Genomic DNA, 14,124 nt, shown 5'->3' on the forward strand with positions numbered 1-14,124 from the left:
TCACAGAGATATTTATCTCCCCAGCCCTGGGGGCCCCAAGTCCAGGCTCAAGTTGTTTTGGGGTCTGGTTCCTTCGGGGGCTATGAGGGGGCCTCTGCCCAGTCCCTCCAGCCTCTGCCCAGTCCCTCTAGCCTCTGCCCAGTTCCTCCAGCCTCTGCCCAGTCCCTCCAGCCTCTGGGGCTCCCAGGCAGACTCGTGTTTCTTGGCTTGTGGAGCATCACTCTAATCTCTGCCTTCACCTTCACACGGCATCCTTCCTGTGTGTGCATCTGCACCCAACTTCCCCTGTTCCTAAGGTCACCGGTCAGATCTGAGAAGGATCCTAATGGCCATATCTTAGTTACATCTGCAGTGACCCTATTTCCAAATAAGGTCACATGTGAGGCACTGAAGGTCAGGACTGCAATATGCTTGTTCTCCTATCATGGAATCAGACCAGCAGGTGCGTCACATTCTGCCAGAGGGAGAGTGGGCAGACGCCCATAGGGCTGGATGCATACAGCTCCAGGAAAAACTGCAGTTGCAGCTGCTTGGACAGGCGTGGGCACTCACAGCCTCCCATGACAGCCTTGGCTGGGGGCTCCATCCACAGCCCCTGGTGGGGTGGGGCAAGGCCCTTCCTTCCGATCTACAGGACCTTGGACCCCTGGGGCACTGCAGAGGGACTCAGGGTCAGACCAGCAGCCTTTGACACGGCCAAGAGTGAAAGTTATGGGGACCCACGAGCCATCGGAGCTCTGTCTCCAGAGCCTGCACAGGGAGTGTTGGGACAAGAAGCAAAGGAATCGGGAGCACATCAAGGCGGCACCAGATCTGGAAGAACGCCCTGGGGGAGGTGCTCCCAGGCGAGTGGGGCAGACGGCAGTCTCCTCCTGGGCTTCCCTGGGTCTCAGCCCAGCCCGGCTGGGCATCCCACCGTCTTTGGTGTGGTGTGCTCCCTGCCTGGGGCCCTGTGATGGGAGTCCTGCTTCCCTAAACAGTGAGGCCCTCACAGAACCCCCGAGCACCTGGAGGAGAGCACCTGGAGGAGAAAAGATTGATTTCCTCGTTCGTCGCTAGGTTTATGGTTGAGGCTCTCACAACAAAAGACAGATTCACAAGAGAAAAGCAGTCACATTTATTCAATATAAGTTTCATCTCGTATAGGAGCCTTCAGAAATGAGGACCCAGCATTTCGGGAGGCCGAGGCGGACAGATCATTTGAAGTCAGGAGTTCTGAGACCAGCCTGGCCAACATGGTGAAACCCCATCTCTACTAAAAATACAAAATTAGCCGGGCGTGGTGGTACGTGCCTGCAGTCCCAGCTACCGGGGAGGCTGAGGCAGGAGACTCGCTTGAACCCGGGAGGTGGAGGTTGCAGTGAGCCAAGATCACGCCATTACACTTCAGCCTGGGTGACAGAGTGAGACTCCATCTCCAAAAAAAAAAAAAAAAAAAAAAAAGAAAGAAAAGAAAAAAGAAATGAGGACCCAAGGGAAGAGAGAAACCTTTGTATTTTTATATGGAGTTTGATGGAGAGTCATGCAGAAGTGTGACTGGATTGGACAAAGTGGGTGTACTCGTCCGTTCTTGCACTGTATAAAGAATACTTGAGACTGCGTAATTCATAAAGAAAGGAGGTTTAATTGGCTTACAGTTTTCCAGGCTATACAGAAAGCATGGTGCTGGCATCCACATGGCTTCCGGGGGCAGGCTCGGGAAACTTACAATCATGGCGGAAGGCAAAGGAGGAGCTGGCATTTCACGTGGCCGGAGCAGGAGGAAGCCCAGAGGAAGAGAGGGGAGGTACCATATGCCTTTAAACAAGCAGGTCTCATGAGAACTCACTATCACGAGAACAGCACTGGGGTGAAATCCACCCCCATGAGCCAATCACCTCCCAGCAGGCCCCACCTCCAGCATTGGGGATTACAATTCAACATGAGATTTGGGCAGGTACACAGATCCAAACCATATCAGGGTGTGGTCTGATGGTGATACACTGGGGAGACTTGGCCTGTGGTCCTAGTCCATCGTGTGCTGTTAGAACAGAAAACCACAGACTGGGTAACTTATTGGCCCCTGGTCCTAGAGGCTGGGAGGTCCGAGATCGACAGGCCGCCTCTGGCAAGGGCCTTTGTGCTGCCTCGTCCCACGACAGAAGGGCAAAGAGAGGGAGAGAGAGACAGCCAGAGAGAAGGGGACCAAACTCTTCCTTCCGTCAGAGCCCGCTCCCACGACAATGATGTTAGTGCATCATGAGTACAGAGATGGGGGACACATTCAGACCACAGCAGCCCCCTCAACCCACATACACTGCACATTGAGGGGAGGGCCGGGGGACTGGAAGGAAACATCAGAATCTGGAGAAGACCACCAGGCTCACCAGGGCTATGCTCTCACCCGGCACCCAGCACCGAGGGGCTTATGGGAAACAAGACAGGTCTCTCAGTGCAGGAGTGCTGGCCACACATAGTCCACTGTATATCCTGGGCTGACGGTCTAGACCCTGGTCCTGTGCAGCCCTGGGGTGGGGCTCCAGGCTGAGATCAGCCACGTCGGGGGGAGGAGACAGTGTTCCCAGTCTCGCCTTGCCCCATGGACTCTGACAGGGGTTGAAGAAGCAAGGAGGCTCCAAGGACCGGGGAGGGGGAGTCTGGCCGGCGATCTAGGAGCATCAAGGCGCCTGCTCCCTCTCAGCGTGGCCCAGTCCTGTAGGTGGTCAGTTATGCAATGCCACTGCCTTCCTACCCCACAAGGAGGGTGGGTGGACTCAGAGGCCAGGCCCAGGCTTCCTTCTTGGCTCAGGCGAGGAACATAGGGGGCTTTGAGCTTTGCTTATTCATTTAACAAATGAACCCCTAGTCTGTGCCAGGCCCCCATTTAAATGGTCCCTGGGATACAGAAGGGTGCAGAATGGGCCCAGACCCTGCCCCCAAGGCTGACCTTCTGGAGGAGTGAGGGGTGCCCTCCAGGCACGGCAGACGGGGCAGGCTCTGCATTTGGGGGCTCCAGCCGCTTTCCCACCACCCACCCACTCCACCCAAGCCCTTCTGGGTCAGCTGGGCTCCTGGCTGTGCCCGCCTGGGGTGCAAGATGCCAAGTTCCTTCCTGGACAGTGAGAGAACCATGCCAAAAAGAAATGAAAGGAAGGCAGCCAGGGACTGCAGAGACGAGGAGGAGGCACAGAGACCCACTGTCCCCAGCCACTGCCAGTGAGGCTGGCCCAGGGCCAGGGGCTCGGCGTCCCTGGCATGCCTGTGGCCCCCAGTGCCCCCACATCCAACAGGAGTGGGGCGGCCCCCTCTTCTGCCACAACCCCGTCCTACCTCCCATTCCATTCACTGGTCTCATTTTTAAGTTTTTGTCTCCCAGTTATTCAGGATTGATTTGGAGAGCAGAGCGATGGCTGCAGGTGGCTCTTCACTTTCCTTCACCTAAGAACCAAACCATCATCCACCCCAAGCTTGTCTCTCCAGCCTGCCCCCCACATGAGCACAACCTCCCTCCTCTTCCGCGGCAGTGGTGTTCCCAGTGGAGGCCCAGGCTTGGCCATCCGTTCATTCTTGGAGTCCTCAAGAGATTGTCAGCTCTGAAGTGGGGAGCAGCCGCTGTCAAAGACCCCGGAACTTCCTCCCTGCTGCGTCCACCAACCCCCACTGCCCGCTGGGCACTCCCAACCTGAAACAAGCTTGCTCGCTGCAAAAGCCTCACCTCTGACCCAACTTCCCACTCCCAGAATACCCAACTTGGCCTCCCCTTTGGGTACCCCTGTGGGCTCCCCTCTGCTGATGGGGTCCCCTCTCCAGCTGTGGCTCCCCTCTGCTGATGGGGTCCCCTCTCCAGCTGTGGCTCCCCTCTGCTGATGAGGTCCCCTCTCCAGCTGTGGCTTCCCTCTGCTGATGAGGTCCCCTATCCAGCTGGGGCTCCCTCCACTGATGGGGTCCCCTCTCCAGCTGAGGCTCCTCTCCACTGACAGGGTCTCCTTCCCATCTGGGGCTCCCCTTGGCTGATGAAGTCCCTTCTCCAGGTGGGGCTCCTCTCTGCTGACAGGGTCCCCTCTCCAGCTGGGTCTCCTCTCTGCTGATAGGGTCCCCTCTCCAGGTGAGGCGCCTCTCTGCTGACAGGGTCCCCTCTCCAGGTGGGGCTCCTCTCGGCTGATGAGGTCCCCTCTCCAGGTGGGGCTCCCCTCTGCTGACAGGGTCTCCTCTCCAGGTGGGGCTCCTCTCCGCTGATAGGAGAGGTCCCCTTTCCGGGGGGGCTCCCCTCTGCTGACGGGGTCCTCTGATGGGGTCCCTACTCCAGGGGGGCTCCCCTCCATAGATGAGCTCCCCTCCCTGGGTTGGGTGACCCCTCCACCCTATCTGTGTCTGCAGGTTGGGGCTAGGCAGGGCTGGCCAGCATCTGACAACCTCCCCTTTCTGTTCTTGGGCACTGCCCACTTTTCAGGTCTCAGCCAGGCAGCCCCTCCAATGGGAATCTTCAGAGTCCCCTTCAGCAACACAGCTTCCTCTCTGTGGCCCCGCTCATGCTGAAGTAAACAAGGCAATGTCGTTAATGGCTGGTATCAGCCTGTACGGGGAACCAGTGGCCCCAGAAGCCTCTGGGGAGGCCCAGGCTGTGAGGATCAGGGGTCAGGAAGAGCCTCTAGAGCAGGAGGAAGAGGCCTCAGGGGTCCCTCCTCACAGGGGATGGTGACAACACGGTGGGGGACGGAGGGGTCAGGGCTGGGTCCAGGACATGGTGACCCTGGCCAGAAAAGGCCGGGCCTGGCGGGCACCAGCACGAAGGGAACGGAACCAGTGTGGAAAAGCAGGCCTGGGTCCTCTTCTGCGCTCCCAGCCCCTTTAAACTACAAGCAGCTTGTAGGAAGGGGATCAGAGGCCCCTGGGCATCCCATGGCTATGCTGCACCTGGGGACATGAAGCCTAGGGTAGCTCAGCCAGCTCTGGTCACGGCCAACAGACAGCCTCACCCCAACAGCCTCACCCACCCCTCCTCAGGGAACAGGGTCCTAACAAGCTGCTTCCCCCAACCCAGTGTTGAACAAAAACTCATGGGTTTAGACAAGAGTGAAGGTGACTCCTCCACCACCCATCCCACCTCCAGCAGGCAGCCACCCCTAAAATTATTGATTTATTAATAAATCAATGACAGGTGCCAGCCAGCTCCACCTGTCCCCAACCTGCAGACACAGACAGGGGTCACTTGGTCCAGGGAGAAGAGACCCTTAGTGGAGGGGAGCCACCCTGGAGAGGGGACCCCATCAGCGGAGGGGAGCCCCAGCTGGAGACAGTAAATAGGCAGACTATTCACTGTCTTCCCCCTCAAGCCAGGCCCACAGAGTCACGGAGTCCAGCCACCAGCCTCCTGGGCCCACCCAGGAGGCCCCAACCCCACTCCAGCCAGCAGGACCATCTAGGTCATCTCCCCTGGGCAGGGCCTCCCCCTGCTCAGCTCAGCCCAGATTTCCGGATTCCGCTGACTGCCAGGGATCCTGAGGAGGAGATGGTATCAGAGCCTCACCAGCCCTTCTCATACCCAGGAGTCCTCATGATGATAATAGTGTGTGCACCGGGCTGTGCAGGTGCTGGCCGGGATCCTCTGAGGGGATGAGATCTCCATGGTAGGGCACCACTCTGATGTCCATCCTGGGCTTCCGTGGCCCTGCCTGGCCACTGCCCGCTGCTCTTGGTCAAGATCATGGACCCTCAGAGGCCAACCAGGCCTCAGCCTGTGCCTACAGCATCCTCTCTACCTGCCGGGCTCCTGAATTGCTCCTTCCTCCTGTCTCCCACCCAGAGCAAGAACGAAGGGGAAGCCCCCAGAGCCCTGCAGTGCCGGGAGAGACTCCCGTCCCCACCCCACATGCCATCACCACAAACTGCCGGAGAGTTTAGGGGATCCCACGACTTGGGTCTCCAAAGAGACCCCCGGGACATCTCATTGAGACCCCCCTGGGCACTGCACGCTCAGGCTTCCCACCCCTGGCCCACCCCATGGGGTGTGCCCCGTCCCGCATCTCACCCCACATCCATGCATGCATGCATGAACCTGAAAGCACCCCACACCCTCTGCTGCTCAGTCCTCCCCTCCTCCCTGGGGTCCCCTCCCCTCCCTGCCCCCCAAGCCTTGCATCCCCCTGCAAACCTCACGAGGGGGACTATTTACTGTCCTGAAAGCAGAGAGGGCCCTTTACTTGGGAATTCTTGGCCATCTCTGCCTCCACTCCCAGCTGCTGTCAGCTCTGGCCTGGCCCCTGCAGGAAGCAATCACTAGTCTCCCTGCTTCCCAGCTGGCCCCAAGGTCTGTTCTTGCCCTTCGACCAGACAGGTTTAAAAGCACAACTGGGGCCCTGCGTGCCCTGCCTCCCAGGACTCCACACCTCTGAGCACCCGTGCAGTAACATGGAGGCTCCCAGCCCCGCCTCGCCCCAGGGTCCCCTCCAACACTCCCTGGCCTTGGGCCTTTGCTATTCCTGGGGCCCCCTCATCTCCCAAGTGTCAGGCAAAGGTTTCAGAGCAGCGTCCCTGCCCGGCGTGCTTGGTCCTCACTGCTAGGCCCCAAATCATTCCTTTTCCCATTACCTCTTGGTTTCTCTGTAGCTGGGGTCACTACCCCAAATTCTTGAATTGACTGATGTGTCCATCTATTTAATGTTTTCCCCTTCTAGACTGGGACCCCTACAAGGGCAGGGCCCCTTGGGCAAGAATAGTGCCAGCCAGGAGCCCCTGGAGAAGATAGCTACACATGCGCCCCAGGCCCCAGATGGCACTCAGCCCTGCCTGTCAATGCTGGACATAGGGCAGTTTTTATCCCGGCTTTCTACACAAGGAGGAAAGACTAACCATGCCAGCGGGCAGCGGCCAGATCACCTATGTCAGTAGAACTCTGACCCTTGAGAAGCCTGGAAGCCAAACCACACCTCTGTAGCAATCACCCCAGAGGCTCAGGCCACGGCTACCAGCTGCCAGGTTCCCTATTTTTGCCCCCAACTCAAGACCAACTGGAGGAAGGCAAATATGTCCCTGATGAAGGGTGGCCGCCTCCAGCCTCCCCAGCCCACAGCCTCAGCCTCCCCAGCCCACTGCCTCCAGAAACACACATCTGAAGACTTCTCTGTTAGTTGGTTTTCTTGGTATTTTGGAAGGTTGTTTGTTTTTTGTTTTTTGTTATGAGATGGAGTCTCACTCTGTCGCCCAGGCTGGAGTGCAGTGGCGCGATCTCGGCTCACTGCAAGCTCCGCCTCCTGAGTTCACGCCATTCTCCTGCCTCAGCCTCCCGAGTAGCTGGGACTACAGGCACCCGCCACCACGTCGGGCTAATTTTTTTGTATTTTTAGTAGAGACGGGGTTTTACTGTGTTAGCCACGATGGTCTCGATCTCCTGACCTCATGATCTGCCCATCTCGGCCTCCCAAAGTGCTGGGATTACAGGCGTGAGACACTGCACCTGGCCTTTGGAAGGTCTTTTATACCTTTACTCAGATAAAATTCTTATAACATAAAACAGCATAAACTGTAGACTTAGTTGGTGTGACTTTAGGGTAGTCACAGTATTGTGCAACCTTCAACACTGCCTACTTTTAGAACATTTTCAACATCCCAAAGACAGAACCCCATAGGCACCTGTTAGCAGCCACTCCCCATCCGGTCCATGAAGCCCCAGGCAGCCACTCACCAATCTACTTTCCATCTCTATTAATTTGCCCATTCTAAACACTTGAAAAAAATGGAATCACAATGGTCTTTTGGGTTTGGCTTCTTTCCCTCAGCATCATACCCTCAAAGTTCATCCATGTTGTAGCTTGTATTGGTACTTCATTCATTTTTATGGCTGAATAATATTCCATTGTATGGATAGACTGATATTTTGTTTATTTATTTATTCATTGATGAACATTTGAATTGTTCCCACTTTTTAGCTATTAAAACTAGTGCTGGCTGCGTGCAGTCGCTCATGCCTGTAATCCTAGCACTTTGGAAGGATGAGGCAGGTGGATCACTTGAGGCCAAGAGTTTGAGACCAGCCTGGCCAACATGGTGAAATCCCCATCTCTACTAAAAATACAACAATCAGCCAGGCATGGTGGTGTGTGCCTGTAATCTCAGCTACTCGGGAGGCTGAGGCAGAAGAATCTCTTGAATTCGTGGGGGCAGAGGTTGCAGTGAGCCAAGATTGCGCCACTGCACTCCAGCCTGGGCAACAAAGCAAGACTCTGTCTCAGAAAACAAAACAAAACAAAACAAAAAACCAGTACTGCTATGAACATGCATGTGCATATTGTTATACAGACATATGCTTTCATTTGTCTTGGATATATACACACACACACACACACACACACACACACACACACACGTATATCTAGGAGTGGAATTGCTGATTTTTATGGAAACTCTATATTTAGCATTTTGAGAAACGGCCAGTCTGTTTTCCGAAGCGGCTGCGCTATTTTGCATTCCCACCAGCAATGAAGGAGGGTTCCAATTTCTCCATACCTCTGCCAACACTTGTTATTGTCTGTCTCTTTTATTTATAGCCATCTTGATGGGTGCATCATGGTATCTCGCTATGTTTTGATTTGTATTTCCCTGATGACTAATGATGGGGACATCTTTTCATGAGCTTATCGGTCATATGTACATCTTCTTTGGAGCAAGGTCTATTCTAATCCTTTGCCCATCATTAAAGGTAGGTGGTTTGTCTTTTTGTTGATAAGTTAAAAGAGTTCTTTATATGTTTAGATACTAGTCCCTTATCAAATAGATGATTCACAAATGTTTGTTCTCATTTCATGGGTTGTCTTTCCACTTCCTTGATGGTGTCCTTTGATGCACAAACGTGTTTAGCTTTGGCCAAGTCCAATTTATCTATTTTTTCTTTGGTTGCCTCTGCTTTTGGTAGTGTATATTAAAAACCATTGTTTAACACAAGGTCACCAAGATTTATTCCTATGTTCTTTCCTAAGGATTTTATTTTTCTTTTCTTTTTTTTTCTTTTTTTCTTTTTTTTTTTTTGAGACAAAGTCTCTCTCTGTCGCCAAAGCTGGAGTGCAATGGCACAATCTCGGCTCACTGCAACCTCTGCCTCCTGGGTTCAAGCGATTCTTCTGCCTCAGCCTCCTGAGTAGCTGGGATTACAGGCGCCCACCACCATGCCCAGCTAATTTTTGTGTTTTTAGCAGAGACATGGTTTCACCATGTTGGCCAGGCTGGACTCAAACTCCTGATCTCAGGTGATCCACTCGCCTCGGCCTCCCAAAGTGCTGGGATTATAGGTGTGAGCCACTGCACCTGGCCTTCCTAAGGATTTCATAATTTTAGTGCTTACATTTAGGTCTACAATCCATTTTGAGTTAATTTTTGTGCACAGCATGAGGTAGGGGTCCAACTTCATTCTTTTGCACATGGATATCTAGTTGTCCCAGCACCATTTTCTGAAAAGACTATTCCTTCCCCTGTTGAATTGTCTTGGTACCCTTGTCAAAAATCAACTGATGGCTGGTCTGAAGGTAGTGAGTTATCTCAGTTGATTGTTCACAGTCAGTTGCAGATGGAACACCTCGTTCTACTCTTTCCTGCCTTCTGACTGCTGCACTTGAACAGTCTTTAAAAAAATCAATTGACCATAAATGCACGGATTTGTTCTTGGAGTCTCTACTGCATTGATCTGTATGTCTATCCTTATGCCAGTACCACATTGTCTTGATTACTGTAGCTTTGCAGTAAGTTTGAATCAGGAAATGTGAGCCCTCCAGTTTTGCTCTTCTCTTTCTAGCTTGTTTTGGCTATTCTGAAACCCTTGTATTTCCTTATGAATTTGAGGATCAGCTTGTAAAAAGACAGATGGGATTTTGATAGAGATTGTGAAGCTATAGATGAATTTGGGAGTTTTGCCATCTTAACATTATGTCTCCTGATCCATGACTGCAGAATATCTTTCCATTTAATTCAATATTCTTTGATTCCTTTCAAAAATATTTTGTATTTTTCAGTACACAAGTTTTACGCATCTTTTGCTACATTTATTTCTAGGTATGTTCTTTTTGCCGATATTATAAATGAGATTGTCTTCTTAATTTCATTTTTGGATTGTTCATTGCTAGTGTATAGAAATAAAATTGATTTTTGTATATTGATCTTGTATCCTGCCACATTGCTATGCATGTTTATTAGTTTTAAGGGTTTTAGTGGATTTTCTATATATAATGTCATATAATCAGCAAATAGAAAGTTTAATGTCTTAGTCCTTTTGAGCTGCCACAACAGACTACCATAAACTGAGTGGCTTATAAACAACACAAATGTATTTCCCACAGTTCTGGAGACTGGGATGTCCAAGATCAAGGCACCAGTAGGTTTGGTTTCTGGTCGGGGCCTACTTCTGGGTTCATAGATGACTGTCTTCTCACTGTGTCCCCCCCATAGTGAAAGGAAGGGGCCCAGGGTCTTTCTAAGGCTTCTTTTATAAGGACACTAATCCAATTTAGGAAGGCTCTGCCCTCATAACCTAATCTCCCAAAAGCCTCACTTCCAAATTCCATCACCTGGGGAGTAAGAATTTCAACACTGGGGGGACACAGATATTCCGATATAGCATTTTATTTCTTCCTTTCTAACATGGGTGCCCTTGACATCTTTTTCTTACCTAATTGCCCTGCCAGAGTCTTCCAGACAGTGTTGAATGGAAGTGGGGAGCATTCACCCCACCTTACTCCTGATCACAGGGGAAGAGCTCTCCGGCTTTCACCACTGAGCACCACGTTAGCTGGGGTATTTTTGTCAGCGCTCTTTATCAGGTGGAGGCAGGTCCCTTCTATTTCTAGTGAGTTCGGTGCTTTTTTTTTTTTATCTGGGAAGAGTGTGAGCTTGTGTTTGGGTGTCTTCCCTGCGTCTGTTGAGATGATCTTATGGTTTCTGTCTCTTATTCTATTGATATGGCGTATTTATTACCTTGATTGCTTTTTGGATGTTGATAACATCCAAACTCTTCTGCCACCCCTTTTAATAGAAAGCTGTACAACTCCCCAACCTGCCTGTGTGTGTCTGCCCAACACGAGTGCCAGTGGCCGACTCCCTGCTAGAGTGAGCACTGCATAAACAGCCTCTGCTTGTCCTCATTTGAGTGATCTTCATGTATTCCACGAGAAATCAAGGCACAGGGGTCTCATGGTCTCATGAATGGCTCCACCAACTGAAGGTGTGCTCCATCGGGGCTGTGAGTCACCTCACGCCAGGCAGAAAGGTCTCTCTGTCAAACATGGCTTCAAGGAGCCAGGGACCTGGTGCCTCCCACAGGCCAGGCCCTGTCCCTAAGTGCAATGGGAATATATGCGCATGTCACCTGTCCCAAAATGCTGGGAGATGGCACTTCTGCAGATGGGGAAACTGAGGGACCAGCCCAAAGTCAAGGGGAGGGGAAGACTCCTATGCACGGGGAAGGGAAGAACCCAGCCGGGCTGCAAACACCTGCCCTTCCTCAATGTGCCTCCGGCTGTGCCCACATCGCTCCAGCAGCTGTGCCTTCCCCAGGCATAAGCCTTCTCAGGGCAGGGGAGGCCCAGGGAGCGGCGCTCCCATCCCAGGCTGGGCTGCTGAGCAAGCCCCTCCCCTTTCTCCCCCTCATCCTCTGACAGATTCCACCTGGATATTTGTCCTGGAGCCAGGATGGAAGCTCCACCAGGCCCAGCTAACAACAGGAACCCTTTCAGACACACTCCTGGGTGCCTACTGTGCCAGTATCACACAGACACAAGCCATGTCCTTGTCAGCCATGGGATCCCCAAGGTCCCCATGAGGTCACACCAGTGGGCCACTGGGAAGGGCACTTCAGATGTGGAGCTCCCATGGGCCAGGCCCTTTGAAGTGGTCCTCCTACCGCCTTATAGCCAGTCTCCCCTGTGAGCCTGCAAGTGCCTGTGAACCTGAGTTCCACTCTGGAGGCTGAGACGGGCTGCTACCCCCGCAGTCAGAAGTCAGGCCCATGAAGCCCTCCATCATCCCACTGCAGTCAGAATAAAATGCAGCCTCCCTCTGGCCTCCAGGTCCCAAGGCCGGTCCCCCTGCCTCCCAGGCTCGCACCTGCCCCTAACCTGTGTCCAGCCCCTTTCCCCTGGCTCTGTCCCCCGCTTCCCTTGTGTTCCTCCAACCTCACCCATCTGCCTGGAGTGCTCCTCCCCGGCTCTGCCTAGCTGGCTCCTTCTCAGGCATCAGGGCCTGGATCCACTGTGACTCTTCCAAGCCTCTGCACTTGGAGTGCCTCAGCCCCGTGGTTGAGGAGTGCCTCAACCCCGTGGTTGAGGAGTGCCTCAACCCCGTGGTTGAGGAGTGCCTCAACCCCGTGACCCTCTAGCAAGCATCCTAGGAATTCCGTCCCTCCCCAGCACTGATATGAACATTGTGCTGTGACACCCGTCATCTCCGCCAGAGTTGCAGATCCTCAAGGGGAGGGGTCTGCTGCCTGGCTCCCAGAGCCAGGGCCTGGAACAGTGCCTGGCACACAGCAGGCACCCACTAAATATTTGATGCATGGCTGAAGAGGACAGGCAGGCTGGCTGCTGGCCGGGCATGGCCTGCTTCTGAGGCTGGTGGTCAAGGACACAGTGTGCATGGATCCGCCCCCTCCTCCCACTTCCTGAGAGTGGAGTCAGTGTCTCCCTCCACCTACCGCCCCCTGCTGAGGACACAGCCCACACCTTTAACAAGAAGTGTCCCCATCACTGGGGAAAGCAGGGAGCTGATGGGAGAGCAGGTGTCCAGGACATCCAGAGAAATGTTTCCTCACACTGGAACCCTTTTCTAAACAAAAAGAATCCTCGAAGACTCTCAAGTGACCATATAGTGTCTTTTCTTATAATGTCACTTCGACAGGCACAAAACGTAAAACCAGGCATAAACTACTAGTGCTTGTAGTTCTTACGCAGGCATGAAGCCAAAACCAGTTTACAAATTAACCACCAAGAAAACCGGTAGAGCACAGATGATGACAGTAGAGCTGTTCTGTCCAATGTGAGTGCTACTGGCCACCCAGGGCCATGTGAATTTAAATTACAATGAAACACAATGAAAAATTCGGTTCCTTGTGGCCATATTTCCAGTACCCAGTAGTCATCTGTGCCAGGGGTTATCCAGGTACAGAACATTCCCATCATTGCAGAAGGTTCTATCAGCTAGCACTGGGTTGGACGACATTTGCTAAGACGAGCTGGCTAGAGGATGGTTCTCAGACCTGGTCTCACGTGGTTCCCCGGTAAGCCCCCGCCCAGGATGCAGCCCCGTTGTCCATCAGTTTTCTTGGAGACGGCATGGGAAACCTTCGTCAGTGTGTCATCTCCTGCAAAGGCTTTCGCTCCTTCCTCTGGGGAGAAAGCACCCTTCACTCTCTGAATCAGTAGCCCAAAGCAGTAAGTGCAGCGGGCCTGGCCCCACACCTTCAGGAAGAGCCACAGCGTGAGCTGGCATCCCTGGGGCATGACACAACCAGGATGTAGATGAAATAGATGCAATATCTGGAGGTTCTCCTATAGGTGTCTCTGGCCTCCTGGACACTTCACGCTGGTCTGGGAGCTGCCCTCTCAGGCCCCAGTGACCTTTTCAGATGCAGACTCCCACAGCATGGGTCAGCAATTCTCCCCTCCCGTGAGGCAGGGATTGGTTGCCTGTACTAGGACCTTGAGGCCAACACTCACTAGGGGGCCTCATGCCTGTCCAGGTTCCAGCCCCGGAGAGCAATGTGAGCAAAGCTTGCTGTCTTTGCAAAGCCAACCACTGTGGCATCACCTCCTTCAGGGAGCCCTCCCGGATTGTCCAAGGTGCTCACCTCCTTTGGGGAGCCCTCCCAGATTGCCCAAGGTGCTTGAGGGAGGGAGGAATGGGTTGTTCTCCCGGCACCGGGGCTGCACTCCTGGGCAGACGCTGCATGCCTGTCCTCAGGCGCGGCCCTGCTGCCACCCCCTCGGGGGCTTGGAGCGCGACAGCAGCTTGGGGACGCCTCCCGCGCCCAGCACGGTGCATCTGAGCCGTGAGGTCCTGGCCGAAACGCACCAAGTTGGGGGTAGGTGCAGCGACCCCATACCCCTAGGCTGCGCGCCCTGGCGGCAGGAGGCGGGGCAAGGGGCGGGGCGTGAGCTGGCAGGGGCGGGG

Source organism: Pongo abelii, chromosome 9, assembly GCF_028885655.2.
Source record: "Pongo abelii isolate AG06213 chromosome 9, NHGRI_mPonAbe1-v2.0_pri, whole genome shotgun sequence".
NCBI lineage: Eukaryota > Metazoa > Chordata > Mammalia > Primates > Hominidae > Pongo > Pongo abelii.